The sequence below is a fragment of the Furipterus horrens genome, unplaced genomic scaffold (assembly GCF_987537825.1).
Source record: "Furipterus horrens unplaced genomic scaffold, mFurHor1.1.pri manual_scaffold_4, whole genome shotgun sequence".
NCBI lineage: Eukaryota > Metazoa > Chordata > Mammalia > Chiroptera > Furipteridae > Furipterus > Furipterus horrens.
Genome location: NW_028327174.1, coordinates 80,854,496 through 80,863,274, shown reverse-complemented (window position 1 = coordinate 80,863,274; position 8,779 = coordinate 80,854,496).

The window sequence follows — 8,779 nt, the reverse complement described above, 5'->3', positions numbered from 1 at the left end:
TGATGGCCATTCTGACTGGTGTGAGGTGGTATCTCATTGTGGTTTTAACTTGAATCTTTCTGATAGCTAGTGATGTTGAGTATTCTTTCATATACCTATGGACCCTCTGTATATCCTCCTTGGAGAAGTGTCTGTTTAGCTCCTTTGCCCATATTTATTTATTTATTTATTTGTCTGTTTGTTTGTTTTAATTTTATTTTTAGAGAGAAGGGAAAGGAGAAAGAGGGGGAGAGAAACATCACTGTGTGGTTGCCTCTCACTCGCACCCCTAACTGGGGACCTGACGTGCAACCTAGTAATGTGCCCTGACTGGGAATCGAACCAGTGACAGTTGGCTCGCAGGCCAATGCTCAATCCACTGAGCCACAACAGCCAGGGCTCCTTTGCCCATTTTTTAATTGTATTGTCTGTCTTCTTGGTGTTAAGTTGTATAAGTTCTTTATATATTTTGGAGATCAAACCCTTGTCCGAGGTATCATTGGCAAAAATGTTTTCCCATACAGTTGGTTCCCTTTTCATTTTGCTGATGTTTTCTTTCACTGAGCAGAAAATTTTTAGTTTTTTGTAGTCCCATTTGTTTATTCTTTCATTTGTATTCCTTGTCCTAGGAGATATATTGGCAAAAGTATTGCTACATGAGATATCTGAGATTTTACTGCATATGTTTTCCTCTAGGACTTTCATGGTGTCATGGCTTACATTTAAGTCTCTTATCCATCTTGAGTTTATTTTGGTGTGTGGTGTATTATGGTGCTCTACTTTCATTTTTTTGTATGTCCCTGTCCAGTTCTCCCAACATCATTTGTTGAAGAGGCTATTTTCATTCCATTTTATGTTCTTTCCCCCTTTGATGAATATTAATTGACCATAGAGACCCAGGTTTATTTCTGGACTCTCTGTTCTCTTCCACTGATCTATATGTCTGTTCTTATGCCTGTACCAGCCTGTGTTGATTACCATGGCCTTGTAATATAGTTTGATATCAGGTATTGTGATTCTTCCTACTTTGTTCTTCTTTCTGAAGATTGCTGTGGCTATTTTGGGTTGCTTTTGGTTTCATATAAATTTTTGAAGTATTTGTTCTAGGTCTGTGAAGTATGTCTCTGGTATTTTAATATGGATTGCATTGAATATATAAATTGCTTTGGGTAGTATGGACATTTTTAATGATGTTAATTCATCCCATCCATGAACATGATATATGCTTCCATTTATTTGTATCTTCCTTAATTTCTTTCTTCAGTGTTCTTAGTTTTCTGAGTATAGGTATTTTACCTCCCTGGTTAAGATTATTCCTAAGTACTTTAATTTTCTTGTTCCTATAGTAAATAAATTTTTTTTCCAGTTTCTATCTCTGATATTTCATTGTTGGCGTACAAAAATGTCTTCAATTTCTGAATATTGGCTTTGTACCCTGCTATTTTGCCAAAATCACTTATTAGGTTGAGTAGTTTTTCAGTGGAGTCTATAGGTTTTATTTATGTACACTATCATCTTGTCTGCAAATACTGACAGTTTTATTTCCTCCTTTCCAATTTGGGTGCCTTTTATTTATTTTTCTTCTGATCACTGTGACTAGAACTTCCGAACTATGTTGAATAGAATTGGAGAGAGTGGACATCCTTGTGTTGTTCCTAATCTTACAGAGAAAGCTTTCAGTTTTTTCCCATTAAGTATGATGTTGGCTACAGGTATCTCGTCTATGGCCTTTATTAGGTTGAGGTATGCTCCCTCTATTCCCAGTTTGCTGAGCATTTTTATCAAAAGTGGGTACTATATGCTTTTTCTGCATTTATTGATATGATGTGACTTTTTGTCTTTCATTTTGTTTAGTGGCATATTACTTTTATTGATGTTTAAATATTAAACCATCCTTGCATCCCTGGGATGAATCCCACTTGATCATAGTGTATAATCTTTTTAATGTGTTGCTGCATCCAGTTTGCCAATATTTTGTTGAGGATTTTAGCATTTATCTTCATCAGCAACACTGGCCTATAGTTTTCTTTCTTTGTTGTGTCTTGACCTGGTTTTAGAATTAGAATAATACTGGCCTCATAGAAAGAGTTTGTAAGTCTTCCCTCTTCTTGGATTTTTTGAAATAGTTTGAGAAGGACATAAGTTATCTCTTCTCTAAATGTTTGGAAAATTTGCCTGTGAAACCATCCAGTTCAGGGCTTTTGTGTCCCGGGAGTTTTTTGATTACTGCTTCAATTTTACTAGCTGTTACTGGTTTATTGAGGCTTTCTGAGTCTTCTCAATTCCGTTTTGGAAGATTATATGTTTCCAGAAATTTGTCCATTTTATCAAGGTTGTCAAATTTCTTGTCATTAGTTGTTCATACTAATTTCTTACAATCCTTTGTATGTTTGTGGTATCGGTTGTGATTTCTCCTCTTTCATTTCTGATTTTATTTATTTGGGTCCTCTCCCTTTTTTTATCTTTTTCTTTTTTCTTTTCTCTTTTTTTCTTGATAAGTCTGGTTAAAGCCTTGTTGATTTTGTTTATCTTTTCAAAGAACCAGGCCCTACTTTGTTGATCTTTTGAATTGTTCTTTTAGTCTCTATGTCATTTGATTCTGCTCTGATCTTGATGACTTCCTTCCTTCTACTTGCTCTCGGCTTTGTTTGTTGTTGTTCCTCTAGTTCTTGTAGATGTAGGGTTAGATGTTGTTCATTTGAGATTCTTCTATCCTTTTTAGGTAGGCCTGTATTGTTATGAACTTCCCTCTCAAGAATGCCTTCACTGTGTCCCATAGGTTTTGGGCTGTTGTGTGTTCATTATCATTTTTTTCTATCAACTTTTTGATTACTTCCTTGGTGTCATTGTTAACCTATTCATCATTTAATAGCATGTTATTCAGTCTCCATGAATTTGAATGTTTTTGAGTTTTTTCCTTCAGTTTGTTTTACAGTTTCAGGCCATCATGATCTGAGAAGATGCTTGATATGATTTCAATTTTCTTGAATTTCTTGAGGCCTATTTTGTGTACTACCATGTGGTCTCTCTTTGAAAATGTTCCATGTGCATTTGAAAACAATGTATAATTTGCTTTTTGGGGGTGAAAGGTTCTGTATATACCAATTAAATCCATTTGATCTAGAGTGTTGTGCAATGCCACAATGTCCTTGGTGTTTCTTTGCTTAGAAGACCTGTCAATTGTTGACAACAGGGGATTAAAGTCCCTTACTATGAGAGTGTTGCTCTCAATATCCTTCTTGAAGTCTTCCATGATTTTCTTCATACATTTATATGCTCCTATATTGGGTGCATATATGTTTACTAGGGTTATATCTTCTTGATAGACTGTTCTCTTAAGTATTATAAAATATCCTTCTTTGTCTCTTGTTATGGCCTTTGTTGTGAAGTCTGTTTTGTCTGATATAAGTATTGCTACCCCAGCTTTTTGTGTGTGTCCATTTGCTTTAATATTTTTTTTTTCATCCTTTCATTTTCAGTCTGTGTAGCTCTTTAATTCTGAGTTGGGTCTCTTGTAGACAGCATATATGTGGGTCATGTTTTCTTATCCACTGAGTTACCCTATGTCTTTTGATTGGTGTATTTAATCCATTTACATTTAAGATTATTATTGATAGATTCTTATTCATTGTCATTTTGCCCCTTTGTACCTGTGTAGGTATGGGGATCATTTGGACGGTTATCAGCTGTGAGGAGGAAGAGGTAGAAAAGGGGGAAATGGTACAGGGATTAAGAAGCATAATTAGTAGGTACAAATAGACAGAAGGAAGTTAAGAATAATGACTTATATGCACCACCCATGGACGTGAACTAATGGGAGTGGGACTGCTGGGGGGCACATGGGTACTGGGCAGAGGGGAGTAAAAGGAAAAGAAATTGGGACTACTGTGACAGCATAATCAATAAAATATATTTAAAAAACTCATTCTTATTATATATTTCTAAAATTCAGCTGTACAATGACAAAATGAGGTGCTGGGGTCAGATACTAATCTTAACTCTATTATTAACTAAGTATATGTTATATAAAATTACTTTATTTGTCTTGAATTAAATTTTTTCATCTGTAAAATCAAGGGAGGTAATAATTTTATGAAATATAAAATGCTCATAATGTGCCCAAATAATCACAGGTAAGATGAAATGATAAAATTACTGTTAATAGAATATTTGGGAGGACAGATGTAGCCTCTATAAATAGTACAGGATTTAAGATAGGGGGTGGATTTCCATAAGTTCATTGTTTAATTTTCTTTATCTTCATATTTGAAACATTCCCTAATATAAAAAGCCCTATATCATTTTTAAACCAATGTCATCCCAATAAAATTAATAAAAAGTAAATATATGGTATCAATAAAGATTAATCTCTAAAATATAATAAAGTACATAAAATGATGTGGTCCTAAATGTCTAATTTCTACATTTTGTTTACAAAAGTATTGGTCAAGGGATGATACAAACTAAAAAATAACAGATCATTTTCCTAGTCTATCCTCTAAACCACATCCATATATTTTGTCATGTGAGCATGCTCACACACACAAACACACACACATACAAACTACAATAGAAACATCCCAAGAATTTCAAGATTGCTAATACTGAAAGTGTTTAATTTTTTCCTATTATTTAAAAGTAATATTGTTCCACTTTATCACATCCTGAAAACTAGCACAGGCAAGGATACTCTTTCCAGAACATTGAATTTGATTGACTTCTGTCTTTTCTAGTAATTTAGGATTCCCTTAAACTCATGGCTTATCCTTATAAATGTAGTGCTGTTTTAGATGCAAATTGAAATAAGAAAGTACATGTTTGTTTTGTATTTTTTAAAAGACATTCCTATGATTTTTACTCTAATATCTACTGCATAAAATAACAGTTATTATTATTATTATTTTATTACCAATTTTCTGTATTACATTAAGAATTTGTTGAGGATTAAGGTATTAACATCTTTTTAATTATTTATTTTTTAGTAATTAACATAGTATCTAACGCAGAACAGATGTAAATTTTTATTAAAATAAATTTAATTCTGTTTTGCTTATTTAATTTCTGCTCCTACATTCTTTTTTCTTCTACCTTTTTCCATGGCCACTTATTTTCCATATAAAATAACTAGTGCTGTGCTATATTGTCATCTTCTAAAAAATAGCAGCCCATGGCTCTGTAAACACAGGTTTAAAGACTCTTTCCAGGACATTAAGCTTTTATTGACTTGTAGGTCTAAATTAGTAAGTTGTGATTACTTTAAACCATTATCTTACTTCAGGGCTCATCCGCATTGTTGATCTTCTTTTGGTTTTCCTTTTTCCTTTGTAAGGTTGTCATTTATCATTACTTGACAGCAAGGTTCAATGAATAACAGAGAACAATTCCTTTAGTAATTGAAAAATGGAAAAATTAATGATGATTAAAAAAAGAATAAACAAATTTTAACATGGAAAACAAGTTAGTGCAATATAAAATAAAAATAAGCATATCTTCATTGAGGTATTTTATATATTATTAAATGTATTAAAAGTAAAGTTGATTATCTTCTGCTCATGTGTTTAACCTTTCCAGTGATTTTTCCAGATCATAAATTAATTTCTCAAAAGATGTCTAGATTATTATGAAATTTAAGAACAATATTCAAAAGAAATACATTTTCAACTCACCTATGAATTATTATGGGCATCAGTAATTCAGTCAGACAATGGCATATCAGAAAAATACAAAAGTGTCTATAAAGTATGAAGGGACAATAGAAATAAATGCTCTTACAGGACAATGAACAGCACTATGTCACATTTGTACTTCTAGCATATTCTTAATGTCTTAGTCCATTTGGGCTGTTACAACAGAATACCATAGACTGCATGGCTTATGAGCAATACAAATTTATTTCTCACAGTTCTAGAAGGTGGGAAGCCCAAGATCAAGGTGCTGGTAGATTCAGTGTCTGGGTAGAGTGTGCTTTCTGGTCATAGAAGGCCATCTTATATCTGTGTCCTCACATGGCAAAGGGTGTGAGGGAGCTCACTTTTATAAAAGCATTAATCTCATTCATAAAGGCTCTACTCTTATGAATTAATCATCTCCCAATGACCCACACCTTAATATCATCACAGTGGGTGTTAGGATTTCAACATGAATTTTGGAGAATACAAATATTGCTTTTGTTCTTCCCCTCTCCCTCCATGAGAAAATATTAAGCCAACTAACATGTGAATGTATTAGGACAGGAAACTGGGTAAAAAGATTTTAATATTTATTTTTAATGGTAAATATAGATATTTCCCATCAAGCTTCTCTTTCTGTACCATTATTATTTTTGGAGGGGTAGTGTTTGTTCCCCAATAAGTAGTAAGAAGAGTTTAGAGAATGTTCACTACATAGTATTCATAAATAAAATGCCATGACATTTTTTCTAAATCTTATTATATAAAAAGTGCTTATAAATGGGAGAAAATTAATTTCTCCAATATATCTGTTCATGTGAGTAGGAAAATATAACCTAGTATAAATTTTTATGAGAATTCAAAGGCATAGGAGTTTTCTAAAGAAAAGGCCTTTTTTAACATACAGTTTCCACAGAGGTAAGTGCCCTTAGAATGACCAAGGGTCTAGAGTCATCTGCTAAGGCTTGAATAGTTGTGGATCAAATATACTATGTAAGAACAGTGCTCTCAATCTCACCCTTAGGAATTTTCATAAAATTCTCTCATATTTTGTATTGTATTTAATAAATATCAATGATTGTTATTTTGTGAGAAATTAACAAATTCTTTCACTGTCTCTCTGGGAAATGTAAATCTCATTGGTGCTTTCTCATTTAAGCTTTATCTTGACAGAGATTAAGACCAATTACTTTATGAAGCACACAGATTATATGTGCAAAACACTATGTTGGGTGAAGGATATGTAAATATATATACAAACATGCATATAATTAATTTTCTCTGCTCTTGAAGAATATGCAAACTGCAAGAGCAGACATAACCCAATACTGTAATAAAGGATACAGAATGACATATGACAGGATACAGATATTGCTCCTGGGCTAAGAGAATTTAGAAGAGGACTAGATTAATTCTGGGAAAATTTTTTCATGGTGACAGAGGAATTTGAGTTGGGATTTCCATTTTGAAAAATCTGAATTTTGATGGATTAATATTCTGGGGTTAATAAATTACAAAGGCCCAAAACACTAAATCAGGAATATGAAAGGTATACTTTTATATGGGGGATTTGGTTCTGATTGCTTAAAACTAAAATTCAGTGAGAAGGAAGAATGATAGCTGCTTTGGAGTAGAGTTGTGAAGAGATTTTAATGAACAAGTTATGAATCTGGTTTAAGAAATGAAATAGGAAGTATTACTGTTTATGATAATAAATACCTACAATTAAATATATATTATTTTGATGCATAAAAATAGAAAACAGATTTTCATTCATGACAAATGCTAACAAAAATGTAAAGTTTTGACTTTGTAAATATATCTAAATCTAATTTTTTCACTGTCACCCTACATAAAATTTCACTTGATTTATTTACTGCAGGTTTGGATCTGTGAGCAAAGTTACTGAAAATATTTGACTACTTTTTGTTGTTGCATTGACTTGACCAATTTTGGCATTTAAAACAAATATTTAGAATTTTGGGATACAGAGATAGTTTAGCTATGGAAAGAATCTCCTTGGATCTTCACTGTTAGAATATTTCAATGTCAATTGCAATGAATGCTCTCAGGATGTGGTGTAGGATGATATTATGAAAAATTTCTTGAAAAATAACTTCCATTATACTTCCCAAAAAGTTCAGTGGGGTTATTGAAAAAGAAACACATGGGTATAACTATAGCCATTGTTCTGGTGTAGCCTTATTGGCAAGTGCTTTCATTTGGCTCATCCCAGTTACCAGCTAAGTCATCTCTCTATGTTGTTACTAAACTACTTCTAGAAGGATCTCTCTGGAAGTTCTGCCTTCTTGCTTTTCAGCTATTTCTAGGGTTTTTCAGCACAGTGATCTCAGAATAAGAATACAGACATTTTGTTCCTAATAAATAATGTGTGTTTATATACATTCCAAAAATTTTTATCCAAAATTATACATCTCATGACCTTGGTAAGGTATAACCTAAAATATCTTCCTAAAGTCTGTCATTTCTGAGGATGCCACAAATAGGAAGCTTCATTAAAAATTTCAACAGAAGCAATACAAACTTCAGATTCTAGGTCCATTAAAATCACTTTAAAGATAAACATGAAAAAAGTTTGTAATATATTCATTAGCCTTCCAAAAATTGCATGCATCAATGTTCAAGAAAGTATGATGGATAATGAACCTCTCAGCATTTATTTCAAAGTTCACTGGAAAAAAAAAAAAACATTTTAGGCATTGGTTTTAAAACTTTAAAAAATTATGATGAAGAAAGATATTATGTTGTCACTACCCATTTACATTGCCCTCCTATTAATGAGCATAATCTTGGATTAAGGTAATTAATTTTCAACCTCAGCTGTCACCCTTATCTCTCTTTAGCTTTCACTCTCATATATCTGCATTTAAGAATAAAATGGAAAATAAAAATATTATTTTTAAATAAGACTATTGGGAGATATATAGTTACTTATTTGTAACTGGAGAATAAAACCCTGGTTATATTACTGAATCAAATATTTTATTTATTTATTTATTTGTTTGTTTGTTTGTTTATTTATTTATTTATTTTTACATTGGTCCTTGTGTTACAAGCCTGAGTGCAGAGTCAAAGTAAGTACATAAATTCAAGAAGAAAGATATAGGCAC